The following is an 18,093-nucleotide window of genomic DNA, read 5'->3' as shown; positions in this document are numbered from 1 at the left end:
AGTGGATAAATAAGTGGGTTGAATGAAATGATTCTAAATGGGGAGGCTTTGTGTTTCTCGTGAGCACTCTCTTATGTACAGTGCTGTCACAATGAAAGTTGATCTGCATTATTAAAAAGCAAAAGGGTGTCTGTGTATCTGGAATCACAGCAAGCAGAGTATTGTTTAAACATCAACTCAGATCTTGTCACGCCTCTGAACGACACCCCTCTTCCAAGTGACAGCTCTTACCATGAGCATCAAGCGTCTATGCCGTCCGGTCCCCAGCCCCTCTGTGACTGCCCCCCGTCCGACCTTATTGCTCCACCTCACTCTGCTCCAGCCACACTGGCCTCACTCACTGATCATCACATGCCCCAAGCACCCTCCTACCTCAGTGTTTTGTCATTGCTTTTCCTTTTGCCTGGAATGATCTTTGCCACTGAGACCTGCGTGGCTTCTTCCGGACTACCTGTGGGTCTTCGTTTGGGTGTCCCATGTTGGGATTGAAGGCAAAAGGAGAAGGCGGCAGAGGATGACATGGTTGGATAGCATCACTGATTCAAGGGACATGAACTTGGGTGAACTCTGGGAGATGGTAAAGGACAGGGAGGCCTGGTGTGCTGCAGTCCATGGCATCAGTCGCAGAGTCAGACACGACACAGCCGCTAAACAACAGCAACCTATGTTTGGAAGGCCTTCTCTGGCCACTCCATCTCAAATTACAGCCACTCCCCAGTTGTCTTATTTCCTCTCTCTGATGTGCTTTTATCCTCCTGAGCTTCTTTTGGCATTCTATCTATTTAACTTATTTCTACCTCTTCCTCTGTCCCCTCCACCTCCAACCTCCTTAGAGTACAAGTGCCATGATTCCATTCATTTTTATTGAATGGCAGCAGGCAATTGTAAAAGTTTACGTATTACAGTGAACTCAACACATGATCACAATCTGAATATACCCATATAACTAGCCGCCAGTGACTCGGTGTTAAAGAACCTGCCTGCCAATACGGGAGACACGGGTTTGATTCCTTGGTTGAGAAGCTGCCCTGGAGAAGGAAATGGCAGCCCACTCCAGTATTCTTGTCTGGGAAATCCCATGGATAGAGGAGCCTGGCGGGCTACAGTCTACAGGGTTCTGAAAGAATTGGACACAACTTAGCCACTAAGCAAGAGCAGCAGCACAGAAAGCCCCATTCCTTCCTCTTTCTAGTCACTTCTCTCCATTTTAAGGGCTACTACCATCCTGAATCCCTGCTAGGGGCTTTTTACTGCTGTATCCATAGCACATGGTGGGCACAAAGTCAACACTAGTTGAGTTTATTAAAAACACTGGGAGAGAAACCTGTACGTCTAGATTTCTAATGCTGGTCTCTAATTGTAGATTAATCTCAGTCATTGGAAAATGCAATTAGAGGCTTTTGAAGTATCTATTTGCCAGACACTGGCTACTATAACTTAGCCTATTAGATGTGTCACTTGTTTCTGCTGTGTTGGCCTTGATTATTTAAGTATTTTACCTGGGATCTCTGTAAGTTCACTCTTCCTGCTCGTAGTTTTAATTTACTGTCTATTCTGTTTGCTAGGCACTTAATCAGACATTTCTCTGGTGATTGTCTTACAGGATTATTTAACTTCTTCTGGCCTTTCAACTACATTGTAAATTCAGCCAAGCGTAATAAATTTGTACCAAAACTTGCCCTCTGGTCTTGATTCTTTCCTAGCTGAAATTATTGCACATTTCTGTTCCTGGTTACTGGCCACTATCCGGGACTCTGGGAGTGTGGGTTTCTCTTCCAGTTGGATGCCTGCGTTAGGATTGCAGCTACTGTAGGTAGTGTCAGATTTGATTATACTGGTAACCATTTGAGATGTGATAGTGAGTTTAAGGATGCAGTGGCTTCTGAGAATTTTGGTTAGCGCTTCCTCTAAATGTATATGTGCCTGCAAACTCAAGAATCAGTACGACATTAATGAGTGAAGTTATTGGGCCTTTATCCTGGCAAATAGCAGAGAAATGTCCAGAGTTCCTCATACAAAGCAACATATCAGCTGGCTGTGGGGCTTGACTGTCCATAGGATGGAATATCATGCAGTCATTGAAGGTCAGAAAGAAAAGCAATATATTTTAGGACCAATTTTGTGTTCTCTTTTTCTAAAACCATGTCCTGTGTACTTGATTCTCTTAATACTCACAGCACACACACTCCCGCCCCCAGCCCATAGGGCTGTCCTGTAAGCAAGACCCAAGTATCACTTAGAATGCTCTCAGCTAAAAGTCAGGAGAGACTCAACCCTGAGCAGTGAGAAAATATGGAAATATGTTACCATTCATACTAGATATCCAGAGGTGGTAGATTTCCAGGTAAATCAGTGGCCAGCCACTGTTCATTGTGAATGCTAATGGTTTTCATCTTTCTGCTCTGCCATCTGTTTTTTCCCCAGAGATGTTCTTTTCGAGGTGGCAAAATGGAGCTATACAAAGTCTGCCATCCAAACCCGCAGATAGTGATAGAACTGTTAGGACCACGTTACCCAGAGTTGAGATTTAAGGCAGCCTCTTTGAAGCTCACAGCTGAGTGGTGGAGGATGGATTCAGGCCAGTGAACATGGATTCTGACCTGGAGGAGGAAGAGGGGTGAGGAAGGTGGGGGACACATGGCCTTCATCCCACTTGCTGGGGTGAGAATTGGACATTTGGAGCATTTTTTTTTTTGAGTGAACTCAAAAAGTGAAGAGTGAACAACTTCAGAGTGAACCTGTTAGTGTGATTGTGTGATTGGGGAATTAATAATAGTAAATTCTTTAATATCTATTTTGGTTAAAATTTAAAACTTAGATGTCTTAAAAAAGGATTTAGTTTGCTATCTGGCACACAGATACTTAGTATATTAAGTGTGTAAAGGTGCTAGCCTGCAGATAGTAGCATTGTTTTAATTTAAATGATTTGGGGGATAGAAATGGGAATTTAAAGATTTGGGCAGAGGGTTCATGGGTTCGGCAAATTTGGATAAGAGTTGGTTTTGTAACATGTCCCTGTATTAAAACTATTCAGTATTCAATCTAGGCCAGATATTTAGACCTTTGCTTGTTTTCCTTCCTTCTTTGTTTTCAAGAAGTGTCTCTGTGGTAGAAATTTATATAATGCATCCTTTCATTGTTACATTGTTCAAAGGCCTGTTAATGTGTCACCCTCATATTTTATTTCCAGTATTCTGTCAGATGATCAACAGAAAATTCAAAGTAACGGTGGCTTCTCTACTTTTTTCCTATTACAGCATCATTGATTTTCACGGTTGGATTATCTGTGAGAATGTGTTTCCATGAAGTTGCTAAATATCTGTTCTCTTCCTCGTCCTAACTCCTTGATATTACTGTTGTAAATAGGATACGTTTACATTTTGGGAAGAACAAGAAAAATGAAAACTCTCATGGTCTCATTGGTCCCCAACATACATTTTGCCTGATATGATTTCCTTACTTCCATGTGGAGTTATCAAAATGGGTTGGTTAAAAAGTAAAAAGTGTGGCCATCGTTAAATAATCTGTCAAAAGTGTTCACACGCTAAACACAAAAGCATTCAGTTTTGAAATAACTGTAGATTTACAGAACAGTGTAAAAACAGTATAGGGAGGTTATGTGTATTCCTCACCAGGTTTCGTCCATTGGTTCAATCGTACATGATTATAGTTACAGTATCAAAAAGAGGAATTTGACATTGGTACAAGGTGTGTATATAGTTCTCTGTATTTTATCAGTGCAGACTGCTGTAAGTACTACTGGAATAAGAATCAGAATGATTTCATCATCACAAAGATCTTCATTCTATCCCTTTATAGTCACACGGTTGTCCTCCCCCACCATCCCCAGTCCACTAATCTGTTTTATGTCTGGAAGGCAGCTATGCTCACCACTATACACCAACGTCTGTGTGTGCACTTCGGCATGGTTTTGTCATTTTGAGAATGTTACACATCTGGAATCGTATAGAAAGGACCTTTTGAAGTTGGCTGTTGTCACTCAGCATAATGTCCCTGATCACCATCCAGGTTGTTGTGTGCATTGATTTTTGAGCAGTATTCCTTCATGTGGATATACCCAAATTTGTATAGGCATTCACCTTTTACAGAAGATTTTTTTTTTTTTTTTTTGCCTAATTCCTGGTGGCTTCTGCACAAAGTTAATTATTAATAGTTATGTACAGATGTTTGTGGACATTAGTTTTCACTTTTCTGGCCTAAACACACAAGTACAAATGGTAAATATATGTATTTATATTTTAACAAAACTGAGAAACTGTTTTCCAACAATACCTGGACCATCCCATATCCCCACCTGCTGAGATCCGTGGTCCCTGCATCCCCACCAGCTCTCAGAGTTGTCACTGGTTTTCATTTTAGCTTTTCCAGTAGGTATGGAGTGATAGCTCATCATGGCTGTAATTTGCATTTCCCTTATGGCTAATGGCATTGAATATCCTTTCATGCGCTCATTTGCTATCCTCTGGTGAAATATCTCTGTGTCCCTTGCTCACTTTCTAATTGGATTTTGTTTTTTTTCTTTCTATTGAGTCTTGAGCATCTGTATACATATTCCAGATACTAGTCCCTTCCTTGTTGTATGTGGTTTGCAAATATTTTTTCTCTGTCTGTTACCTGTCCCCTCATCCTTTCCACAAGCCCCTTAGTAGAGCAGATGCTCTTAATTAATATTGAGGAAGTTTAACTTACTCATTTCTTTGAATCCTACTTTTGGTATCATATCTAAGAACTCTTCACTAAGCCCCAGGTCCAGAAGGTCATCTCTTATTCTACCCCCTAAAAAGTTTTATATTTTTATATCTAATGTTAAAATTTATGATCTGCTTTGAGTTAATATTTGTACAAAGTATGAGGTTTAGGTCCATGTGATGCTTCATTTTGTTCCACTTTCTCCTCCCTTTTCTTCCTTCCCTTTCTCCTCCTCCTCCTCCCTTCTCTTCCTCCTCCTCAATTCTTCCACCTCCTATTTTCCTTTATCATATGCACATCTAGTTTATTTAATGTTATATTTTGAAAAAGACTGTGCCTCCTATATTGAATTACTTTTGCTCCTTTGTCAAAAATCATTGACTTCACGGTGCCGGTCTCTCTATGGGTTCTGTTCTCTTTTCTGTTCCATTGATCTATGCATCTCTCTGTCTACTAATACCACAGTATTGATTACTATGGCTGTATAACCAGTCTTAAACTTGAGTGGACAGATTTCTCACACTGTTCTCCCCTCTGATGATTATATTCTCTTTTGAAGACTTGATTCTCTGTCCTCCACCTTTTGTTGTTGTTGCCTGGATTGATCACTGATCAGCGCACATGACTTCAGTGTGTTGGTCCCCCCCCAACCTCCCGGGAAGTCCTGACTTTAACATGGCATATTTTATCCTGAGGGTTACTTCCAGTGGATTAGTGATGTCTGCTTACAGTCTGGGATATTTTGTTCTCTTTCTGGAATCCAGTTGTGCCGTGAAATGCGAGCACTGCCTGCCTTGCGTTTAGGATGGGCACATGGAAGAGGCAACGCTGGGTGTTTGCCTTCTTGGTATCAAATAAGGTACTGTTGAATCTTAGCTGGAGAAGAGCCAGAAGTTTAGGACTGTGGCTGAGGTGGGTGGTGGAGGGCAGGCCTTGCCCACACATTTAATCTAACCTAAGTATTTCCAGTGAATCATCATCCTCTATGACCTTGTAACATAAATCTGAGAGGAGCTGTAGTTCTTATCTTCAAACTGCAGCCAAGTTTCATTACTGTGGCTTATGTGTAGTGGCTTTGTCTTCTGGGCATCTGGTTATCCTTCTGTCTGCTGTTTAAAATCCCTTTCAGGTGAAAGGATCTCTTGATTTATGACTTGATTTTTTTATCCCCACCCCCACCATGGGTAGAGATGTACATGGATTAATATTTAAAAACCATTCATTGTTAGACTGTAGCAAGAAAAGTTGGATGAATAATTTTAAGGGAATGTGCTACCTGATCTCACTTGTATTAAGGGTTTTTGTATTGAAACTATACAACCGTTAAGTAGAAAGTACCATCATATTGCTAAACATGATTGTAAGTGGACAGTTTTCTACTTGGGATGAATAAGATGTTGGTAAGACCATTTTATAATCTATTAAAGGCTAGTGGTTGAATTCTGTTGTCTTTAAATTAGGATTGTTCATATTTTTTTGCATGGCTAGAAATCTTCTCTATTAGACTGTCTTATTTTCCCTGAGATTCTGATGTATTAAGGTGTTCCACATACTAAGATTGAGGTGTAGAATTTAATTTTAATTTTCTGTGGCATGTTTCTATTTACAGTAGTTTGGAAATAGAAGAGAGGAAAGAGGCGCTTGGAGTCCTAGCTACTCAGAAAAGTGGTTTAAGGCATTGCAGTATCAAATTACGATGTTAATTTAAAAAGTTAAAACCATGACTCTTACTCAAGCAGAATTAACACATATAAAATTCAAGTAATTAATGAGATAGTAATATGGCCAAGCTGGTTGGAAGGGTATTTGGAAGCAGTTTTTGTAGCTCACAGTGAAAATGTGATTGCTAGCTTTGATTCAATAGTAGTCAGTCTCCTACAGAGTTATAAAACCATAACCTGTTTCTCTTTCTTGAAACTGGTTCCCCATCTACAGGTTAATCTGTAACTTCACTGAGCCTGGTCTTTAATTGTAGTGAATAGCAAGTCAAACAATGATACCTTCCTGTAGAAATTAAATAATTTTGAGATGACTTTGTTAAATACAACTCCAGTGACACTGAAAGGACATGCTGCATTCTCTTTACCTTATTTCCACGTTTGGGATAATGTTTTCTCATCAGCTCTTTGTGAGGTATTGTCACACCATGGAGACGGACAATGCCTGAGTTTTATTTACTTTACACTAGTGTGGATGGCTAGTCCAAAGGTGAAGCCATTTACAAGGTTGTAATTGAACTATTTGTGGTATTTTCATTACTTTCCCCCTTTTCTGTTGACTTATGGTACTTTCAGTCTTATCCCTATCCTCACTTCCTCCCTTCGCTCTGTTAGAAAGCATTCATGTCTTTCATATTGACTTAGCTTATTCTTACTCTTAGAAGAATAGGTGACTGGAGAAGATTGAAGTAGAGAACCCTGAACAGTTCACTTACTGTGCGGTCCTGGACTTGGGCATGACTTTGCCATGTCCTTTTCACCTGTGTTACCTTGAGCACATCAGTTAACCTCTAAACCTCCATTTTGGTCATCTAAAATGGGTTGAACAGTGGTGCTTGCTTTTAGGGATATTGTGAGAATTGAAAGGTGAAAGGATAAAAATGGTGCTTAGCACATTAGTATGTGTTTGATTAAGATGATTGCTAAGTTAGCTGTATACAGACATATATATATATTTTGGGGGTATCTTGTTGTTTTATACACTAGATGTTCCCTAAAGGGTTTGCAAACTCACTCGCTCACACAGTAACTTACTGAAAATAAGACACAGAAGCAGGAACAATTGGCCTCCCAGCTGAGGGAAGATTAGTGATTGGTGGGGATGCTGGTGGAGAGTCCTGAAACTGTATCTTGGGCCAACTATTGTCATATGGTTCTGTATGACTTGATGTTAACATTTTTAAAGAGAGAAGTAGAGCTTGGATTGTCACATGTCCTTTTCCTTTTGTAAATATTGGAACTGATCGGCACACATGAAACATGGAACACTGTGTTCTGTATATAGTGGGCTGTCGGTTTGCCGAGTTTGCCTTTAGTTACTTTAGATTATTCCAGGAGAAACGTAAAGTTGTTCACAGTAGACCATGTCAGAATTTAAAGTGATCACAGCATTTTCCTCGGAGAAGGCGATGGCACCCCACTCCAGTACTCTTGCCTGGAAAATCCCATGGATGGAGGAGCCTAGTAGGCTGCAGTCCATGGGGTCACGAAGAGTCAGACACGACTGAGTGACTTCCCTTTCAATTTTCACTTTCCACTTTCATGCATTGGAGAAGGAAATGACAACCCACTCCAGTGTTCTTGCCTGGAGAATCCCAGGGACGGGGGAGCCTGGTGGGCTGCCGTCTATGGGGTCGCACAGAGTCGGACACGACTGAAGCGACTTAGCAGCAGCAGCAGCATTTTTTTTTTTTATGAGACAGTTGCGTTTGGGTGGAGTCACGTGGCCCATTAGTGGTGGTACTTGTAATTTTAATGAAAATAGGCTATATTTGTCCATATTCTTCCACTTTGGGGGTTATAAGGTTTAACACATACTCATTTTTGAAAGATTCGCCACACATTAAAAAAAAAGGCATTGATTATTGAAACAGGGGTGGGAAATAAACCAACATTGTAACATAACCAACATTGGTTATGGCTATGTTTATTTTCTTGTTTATGGTTTTTAATGTACTCTCTTGTCTGTTTAATGTACTCTGCTCATTAATGTACTTTGCCTAATGTGCTTCTACGACAAATATTTATTGCTTTTATAATCAGCAAAAGCAATAAATGCTATTAAAAAAAGAATATATCATGGGAATGCCTTGACGTGTGATAATATGATTATTGATCAGTTTCATAGCCCCAAGATTGTTGTTGCTAGAAAAGTAATGGCTCATTATTTCATTTGCTCCCGGAAAATGATGGTGCATCTTATTGTACAATTTAGGTACGCTTAGATGGGTCTTCCTAGGCCTGTGGTGATTTTGTTGATGGAATGGGTTTGTGGTTACCGTGGGGCATGGAAGTTGCTGGACCTGCTCCTGGGCAGCTGGCCTGCAGGGGAGACCGTCTGTTTTGGCAGAGCCAAGGGCTGTCCTACTGGGCTGCAGCCCACCAACTGTTGCAGCCACATGCCTCAGCTGTTGTGCTTTTTTACACACTGTTATTAGCCGTGCAGACCTTTATGGTTCAAACCAGGCCACATCTGTTGTCAGTCCCATGACCTTCAAAACCCAAAGCGGAAAGAAATGCAGAACACACTTTTTATCTGAAGGCTTTCTGCAGACATGTCAGTTAACAGGGCTTAGTTAAAAATATTTTTCTAAACTTATTTTGTAAAAGATTTTCATTTTCTTTGCCCTCCTTTAGCAGTGGCTAAATTAATGATGATTTGAGCAAATTAGTGCTCCTTAGAGTGTTGTCTGTTGATCTCCTACATTTGATCCCACAGGGAGTTGGTTAAAAAATGTATTCTGGAGCCTCACTGTAGACCAAGAGAATTGTGATCTTAGGGGTGTATTCCTTCACCAAAACTTTAAACCAGAGATTTGGACTTTTGGCTTCTCTGGTGGCTCAGATGGTAAAGAATCTGCCTGTAATGCAGGAGACCCAGATTTGATCCCTTGGTTGCAAAGATCTCCTGTAGAAGGGAATGGCTACCCACTCCAGTATTCTTGCCTGGAGAATTCCATGGATAAGAGGAGGCTGGTGGACTACAATCCATAGGGTCACAAAGAGTAAGATACAACTGAGTGACTGACAGTTTTCACTTTGGGCTTTTAGGATTGTGTGACCCCAGGCACCTCCTATCGTATCGCGGTAGGCATGAAGTTAGAAAGCCAGCACTGAGATATAGGCAACTGGGCACCTTCAGGAATACTGAGACTTCTTAGAAAGTTTGCTTTTGGAGGTAAGATTTTGGGAATGATCCTAAAGGCATGTGTTGTGGTGTGCTTAGATGCTCAGTCATGTCCGACTCTTGGTGACCCCATGGACTGTAGCCCGCCAGACTCCTCTGTCCATTCTCCAGGCAGGAATACTGGAGTGGGTTGCCATGCCCTCCAGGGGATCTTCCCAACCCAGGCATCGAACCCAGGTCTCCCTCATTGCGGGCGAATTCTTTACCAACTGGGCTACCAGGCAAGTGCTGACGGTCCTTGCAGAAAGAGCAACTGCATTCCCAGGGTGAACATAGTGATTCGTTAGTTATGTTTTCCAGAAATAGTCATGTCTGAATTGAAATTGTTCTCTTCTCTGCATATGCTCTGTGTCCTCTCAACTTAGTTCTTCTGAAAAACAGAATGGTCCAAATGCCAAATTCTATGATGTGTTTTTTTTTTTTTCCCCCTGTGTTCTTCAGTGCCAAGGCATCAGACCTCCAGGCATATTCATGAGCCCTACATTTGCAAAGCTAGAGCAGTGCAGAAACCAGGGGACCAGATCCCTCTATAAAAATACATCCTCCACAACGCCCCATTGGGTTAGCTTCTTACCCAATAGAAGAGGGGGAAAAGAAGCAGTTGAGTTCCTCTAATTTGTGGGACTGGGGTCGGTAGAGAGAAGGAAAAGGGAGGGTTTCACTGAATGAGTCCAGGTCACCTTTTGTCTTCGGGGCAGGAGTGTTAGGAGGAAGTAAGCAACATATTTCCAGCAGTTTAGGTAGAGATTCATTTTATACAGTATATTCAAAATATCATTGTGAAATGTATCCCAAACAAAATACTAATGAGATGATAATTTTTTTCTTACTAAGCATTTGAAATCCTTTTGTGTGTTTTATAGCACAGCAGAGTTCAGGGTTTCCCCCAGGTGACTCCTGTATTTGACAGTATAGTTGGAAGGGGTTCTTCTCATCCCCAGTTCTCAGTTCAGATGTGAACATATGCCTTTGTGGAACATCCTATTTTTTTGTTGTAGTGAGAATGAGTTGTTTTCTCAGCAGTTAGCTGGTGTTAGGATAATGCCTTCCTGTGTAGGCTGTAGTGTTAGAATTCTCTTTGCAAGCTCTTGTAATAATTTTCAGGAATTATCACTTTTATCATAGTATTTTTAGTTGCAACTAGAGAGTTCTATAGGAGATTCTTTCAGTGTGAAATCTCTTAAAGGACAATAGAAAATACACTGTTTCTTCTCGGGGACATAGGTTGGGGCAACCTCAGTATCTGGAGGGGTCCTTGGAAAAGAATGTGTAATATGAGAATGGACCTGGTTCAGAGGTCACTGTAGCTTCCAAACATGTTCTGTGTTAATGTTTAGGTCTCTAATTTTTTTAAAAAAAGAACTAAATATGCACCATCTATTTCCCTGTTACAGACCCGCAGACTTTATAGGGAGGTCTCAGTGGAGCTTCATTTTTCCTCTTCTGTCTCTTTAAAGTGTCTAGGTTTGAATTCCTTTCTCTGTCCTGTGCAGTGTAATGTGACTTTGACAAGGTTCTTAACAATTTTGTGCCTTGGGAACTAGAAAGCTGGGAGGATTTACCCCTCAGAGTTCTGGTGAAGATTAAATGAGATCATCCAGCTGAAGAATGTGGTGCCTCCCAGTACATAGTTAAGTGCTAAAGAAATATTAGCTATCTCAGCATCTTTATTAATTATTTTTGTTAATTTTAGAGACTTAAAGAAATACAGGAGGAATTATAGGAATGATTTTTTTTTTGATGTTTACATAGAGGTTAAAAAAATACTTCTTTCTGAAACGTATTAACGACCTTTTTTTTTTTTTCTTTCTTCCACAGTATCTTTAGCTCCACTCCCCCATTCCACTACTGTTTTGTTCTGGATTTAGCATCGTTCTGCTCTGGGTAAAATTATTTTAATATGAACTCTCTGGTTATAACATCTTCTCTCATACTGAGTGAAGGGAAAAGTCCTTAATGCATTTCACAAACTCCTTTCTCGGAAACATTGGTTCCTGAATAAAATCTGAGAGATCATATATGATTTCTACATTGCCTAAAATATGCAGCCTTTTTGGTTCTATTGTGGGAAATATGAGAAAAATGGTTTGCCAACTGTAGGGTGGTACAAAAGAAAAACCTGAAGTTTTCTGCCACCCATTTTTCTCACATTTTCACTTAATACTCACTCACTGATTATGCAGAAGTGATATTTAAGAGTGAATGTGTTTAATAAACCTCTGCAAGCAATATTTAAAGGAGTGTTTATTTTTCAAAATTCACTCAGGATTTCTGTAATCTTCAGGCCTGTAGTTCTGGTACACGGATTGTACCAATTTGTTTCAAAGTGTTTTATTGCATATCTTTCTCATCTGCTGTCTAAAAATCAAAGGAACAGTTTGTTCCATTCAATTTGCCTGATAGGGGAGCCTCCAAAGGTACAAAGTTGCCTTTCGGCATCATTATATTAAAAAAAAAATAAAGGAAACTGTCTTTTTATTCCCCCTCCCTAACCCCACTTTGACTATATTGCAGAGTCATAAAAGGATTTACATTGAGAGTTGAAATTGTCTCCTTGAAATTGATTTTATCCAGCTTCTTATGTACAAATAGTTAGGAGAGGAGAACAGAACTGAACTTTCAATTTTGAACTTAACTCTTCTAAAGTCATAAAACTGCTTTTCCATTTGACTCTTCAAATGGATCTTGCAGTATAATTGGTCAGAGTCAGACGTTTGAAAAGGCGCAACCAAAAATGAAAACAAGAATAAAATTGCTTATTTAGTAGCTGCCAGTTGTTCATCAGAAACAGACTTTGGGTTAAATACTTCTTTTTCCTAAAAAAGCAAACTGAGTCTTTTTCATACAATTAGTTGAAGCCGTTGCTTTTAGAGCTAGTTAAAGCTGATTTACAGATAAATGCTTTAGCCATCTTGATGTGATCTGATGAAAATTTCCATGTGGTTAGAGTTTTTAATTAAATCATTTTATTTAAGATTGTAATAGCCCTTTTAAATTATTTTCCTTGAGACTTGCTTTGTGTTATTTGAAGTTAATAACTCCTCTTGAAGCAAAGCAGAATGCACAATATTTCTTCTGATGATTTCTTTCTGCAGTTGAGAACAAAGCAAACCACATTATTGCTGGAAAGGAAGTGAAGCTAATGCATAATACAAATGGAGATAACAGAAATCGCTTGAAGCCCTGGGATATTCCGAGTATCAACATTAAAGTGGTTGCCTGGGCAATACTACCTTATTGCTTGGGTAATTTTTTTCTCTTAAATTCCAGGGGCAGATCTACCTTAATTGAATCAAGCCTATGAAAGGTTTGATTCTCAGTATTTCAGGAAGTAGAAATGGTCCTATATATGGACTTAGAATAAAGAAGAGAGAAGTAATTTGGCAATTTATTGTCCTACCAGTCACAATGTATATTTGTCCCTGAAAACTTTTTGGTAACTATAGACATTCCTGGACAGTTACTAAGGACAAAATTTCTGTTCTTGTGCAAAGATGAACTCCTATAGTTTAATTTATTAATTATTCTTCACTCAGGTTCCTTACTGTTCTATTGCTCACACTTGTAGAAGAGACAGGGCTTTTTTTGTCGCTGTTGTGACAGTGGAATGTGGCTTTTGATTTTATTAAGGCAGATAACAATTTATTCATTAAATTGAGGTAAAATTGGTATATAATGTGAGTTTTAGCTGTAGAACATTATCATCCTGTGTTTATATATACTTCGAAGTGACCCCCACCATTACTTGCCATCCATCACCATAAAGTTCACCCCCACACCCCTATCCCCTGTCCCTGTGCTTCCTGCTGCTGCTAAGTCGCTTCAGTCGTGTCTGACTCTGTGCGACTCCAGAGACGGCAGCCCACCAGGCTCCCCCGTCCCTGGGATTCTCTAGGCAAGAACACTGGAGTGGGTTGCCATTGCCTTCTCCCACTGTGCGCCCTACCCTTCTGCTTTTGTATCTGTGATTTTTGTTGTTTTATATTGTTTATTCATTTGTTTTGCTTTTTAGATTTTATATGAATGAAATCATAGTGTTTATCTTTTTCTACCTTATTTCACTTAGGATAATACCCTCAAAGTCCATCCCATTTTGTTGCACATGGCAAGATTTTCTTCTTTTTTATGGCTATGTTGTATTCCATCAGCTTCCCAGGTGGTGATAGTGGTACAGAACCTGTCTGGAAATTGAGGAGATGCAAGAGATGCAGGTTGGATCTTTGGATTGGGAAGATCCCTCTGGTGTAGGAAATGGCAGCCTGCTCCAATATTCTTGCCTGGGAAATCCCATGGATAGAGGTGCCTGGTGGGCTACAGTCTATGGGACCACAAAAAGTTAGACACAACTGAGCAGCTTAGCACACAGTCTTCCACTGTGTATCTGCTACATCTTCTTATCCATTTATCTATCAATGAATACTTAGCTTGTTTCCATACTTTGGCTGTTGTAGATAACACTGCAGTGGACATAGCGGTACATGCTGCTGCTGCTGCTGCTGCTAAGTCGCTTCAGTCGTGTCCGACTCTGTACGACCCCAGAGATGGCAGCCAACCAGGCCCCCCGTCCCTGGGATTCTCCAGGCAAGAACACTGGAGTGGGTTGCCATTTCCTTCTCCAATGCATGAAACTGAAAAGTGAAAGTGAAGTCAGTCAGTCGTGTCCGACTTCTAGTGACCCCATGGCCTGCAGCCTACCAGGCTCCTCCATCCATGGGATTTTCCAGGCAAGAGTACTAGAGTGGGGTGCCATTGCCTTCTACGATAGCGGTACATATATCCTTTCAAATTAGTGTTTTCTTATTCTTTGGGTAAATACCCGGAAGTAGAAGAACTGGATCATATGGTAGTTCTATTTTTAATTTTTAGAGCAATCTCTGTACTAGTTTCTATAGTGGCTGCAGTTTACAATTCCACACAAGATTTAAGAGTTCCCTTTTCTCTACATCCTTGCTACCACTTGTAATTTGCTGTCTTTTTGACGACAGCCATCCTGACAGGTATGGGATGATATGTCACTGTTGCTTTGATTTGCATTTCCCTGACAGTTAGTGATGTTGAACATCTTTCCACCTTTTATCTGCCTCTTGACTACCTGTATGTCTTCTTTGGAAAAAAGTCTATTTGGCCTCTGCCTGTTTTTTAAATTGGGTTCTTTTGTTGTTGAGTTACATGAGTTCTTTATTTCTGATATTTATTGAATAAATCATTCACAAATATCTCCTCTCATTCAGCTGGTTGCCTCTTTGTTTCATTGATGCGTCCCTCACTGTGCATAAGCTGTTTAATTTGATGTAGTCCCATCTGTTTATTTTTGCTTTTGTTTCTCTTGACTTTGGAGTCATATCCCATCCCTTAAGAAAAAAAAAAATCTGTAAGACCAATGTGAAGGAGATTACCACCTCTGTTTGCTTATAGGAATTGTATGGTTTCAGGTCTAACGTCTGCAATCCAATGTGAGTTAATTGTTGTGTATGGTGTAATATGGTGGCCTGTTTTAATTCTTTTGCATATGGTTGTCCAGTTTTCCCAGCACCATTTTTTTTTGAAGAGACTGTTCTTTCCCCATTGTGTACTCTTGGCTCTTTTGTTGTGAGTTAATTGTCCATATCCCTGTGGGTTTTTCCTGGGCTCTCTAGGGTTCCATTGATCTGTGTGTCTGCCTTTATGCCAATATAGAGGGTTTTTTTTTTTTTTTTAAGAGAATCATTTGGGGAGGCAGAGAGAAGCCAGTTGGGCTTAAAGCCATACGCTTGTCCATGTTTAAATGATGATAAAACTGCTTTAAAAAAAATTCACCCACCTTCAATATCCATAGTAGGCAGTGTATACCTCCATAAGCATTATATAGGCAGGTAATTTTTTTCTTATAAGATACTGAGAATATAGTTATGCACTATTTAGCTCTAAAACAAAATATAGTGATAATAAGTATTCTGACCTTCTTTCTTTTCCTCCATTGTGTTTGTAAATAGATGTTTCTGATTTGTCTCTAATTAATTATCTTTTGCCAATTGGACATGTAAAAGCAAGTAATTGCTTGATTAAACTAGTGCAAATCCGAATTCAGGTGAAAAGGGGCAAAGGGGAAAATTGTAGAAAGTAATAGTAAAATAAAACTGAAAATAAACCAAGTAGGCTTTTGGTCAGACTCTTGAGAGTCCCTTGGACTGCAAGGAGATCCAACCAGTCCATTCTGAAGGAGATCAGCCCTGGGATTTCTTTGGAAGGACTGATGCTAAAGCTGAAACTCCAGTACTTTGGCCACCTCATGCGAAGAGTTGACTCATTGGAAAAGACTCTGCTGCTGGGAGGGATTGGGGACAGGAGGAGAAGGGGAGACAGAGAATGAGATGGCTGGATGGCATCACTGACTCGATGGACCTGAGTCTGGGTGGACTCCGGGAGTTGGTGATAGACAGGGAGGCCTGGTGTGCTGCGATTCATGGGGTCACAAAGAATCGGACACAACTGAGCAACTGAACTGATCTGATCTGATCTGATGTGAATATTAGGCTACTATTTGTTTTAAATTTTCCCTCCATGAACAGCCCTTTCCCACCACCGCCCCCACCCTCGACACAGGTGCAAATGTACATTTTATGAATGATTTGTCTTGACTTACCCTGGGAGCCTAGGTGATGAGCCACTGTTTTCTGCTCTTGCCAGTATCCCGGCCAGGGCAGAGTCACCTTTTCAAAGCATACATTGAGGAAAATGTTATACAGTTAGATTATGGTAATGGTTGCACAGCTCTGTAAATATACTAAGGCCTATTATGTATCAAGAAAGCTGTTTTAAAGGAAAGCACGTACGAGACATTGATTGCTCACTTGGAGTCCTTCATTGCTTTCCCAGACTGACCTAGAGCTCATGCTGCAGGGTCTTACACGTATTCCTCCTCCTCCTCTCCACACTGGCTCACGGAGCTTCAGCCAGGCTGGCCTCCTTACGCCACTGTCTTTCCTGCCTCAGTATCCTCATCCATGCCTGCCCCCCCGCCCCCCCATCCTGACCTCTGTCCTCCCATATGGTACATCAGTGCCTTCAACTAAAGTGATGTCTCCTTTATTGACTGATCTTTTTGCTTTCCTTCCTTACTAGTATTTTTCCCTATTGTGTCATGCTTGTTTCACTTACTTTTTGTATTTGTTTTACCATGTACACAAATGATAATTTATGCATGGATTGATTGAACCTGCTAGTGGAAAGAAAGCTTCAAGATGGTGGGGGTAATGTTCAGTTCAGTTCAATCGCTCAGTCGTGTCCGACTCTTCGACCCCATGGACTGCAGCACGCCAGGCTTCCCTATATGGTGTGTGTCGTTGAGTTCCTTGGTGTTGTCGTATTCTGCCTTGGAAAGACCAGGGATACCTGCCTTACGATGTTTGCTAGAAATCTTCCTTTTGGCAAGAAAGGGTTAGGAACTACTGAGACAGGGTGGAGGTCGAGTGGGTATTTTGTTGCCTAGCAGTGCAGAGAACTCTTGAGACATAGACAGCTGGAGGCCACGGGGTGGCTGGCCAGCCTGGATTTATATAGTGCCTGTTACGTGGCCCCAGAAGCACCGGCTTCTGGGTTCACTAGCTAGGCAGGTCTGACCACTCTGTGACTGGCTGGTGTCTAGGGGAAAGCTGTGTGGTGTCTGGAATGCCCTCTGTATGTGACCCCGGAGCCCAGGGACTGAAGTGCCTTCAGTGTGTTTTCTCCCATCTACTGTGGTCAGGAATTATCTTGGTGGGTATTTTTGTCACTGTGGAGCTTACTCTCTCCAAATTCTGGAAATGTGCATTATGGCACATTTTGCCAGGCTTGATAAGATGCACCATAGTTTTACAATGGGCACCCAACAATACTTAAGTCAAGTTTTTTTCTTTGCTGGTTTCTTTTTGTTCTATGAAGAATGCCCATCTCACTGAATATTTTTCATTCAATATTTCATAGGGACTATATGTATATATATGCCTCAGCTATATAAAAGGCCCAAGTTCTAAAGTTTATTCTTTGTTTCTCCGGGATAAAAAGTTGTCAGGCAGTCCCAGCTATAAATTTGAAACAAAAGAAAATATGAATGAAGGAAATTTATTAATTAGAGTCTCAGTTTGTTTCCCTAACTGAAATTTAACTTTGTATTTTTTTCTGCTTTAATGTAAGAGACTTTCTTTTTACAGATAAGTTACCAATGTTTGTATAATTGTAATTGGATATTTTCCACATCATGTTAGGAAAATCACTCTACTTTTTTCTGGTGGAACTATCAGAACATGATTTTATCTCAGACAATTGGCAATAGTGGTGGGAGGAGTGGCTTTGACAAATCCTTTCTTTTGAAACTGTTAGGGTTTTAGTTTTCAGAGGCCCATGGAGAAACTTTATCACTTGTGATGCTTATTTAGTTTTGAGCAGGTGGAGTAACTATTAATTCACAGATGTTGTTATGAATCCTAAAACTCAGTTTTGTGAAGAATTGCTGTAGCATAG

The 18,093-nt window shown here is 40.4% G+C and overlaps 1 protein-coding gene across 4 annotated transcripts in view; it reads left to right on the top strand.

The window, feature by feature from the left end:
* The window catches only part of PTPRG (protein tyrosine phosphatase receptor type G), a 774,504-nt gene that overhangs the window by 175,218 nt on the left and 581,193 nt on the right, over positions 1-18,093 (top strand).

Source organism: Bos taurus, chromosome 22 (assembly GCF_002263795.3).
Source record: "Bos taurus isolate L1 Dominette 01449 registration number 42190680 breed Hereford chromosome 22, ARS-UCD2.0, whole genome shotgun sequence".
NCBI lineage: Eukaryota > Metazoa > Chordata > Mammalia > Artiodactyla > Bovidae > Bos > Bos taurus.
This window is presented reverse-complemented; position numbering and strand designations above follow the sequence as displayed.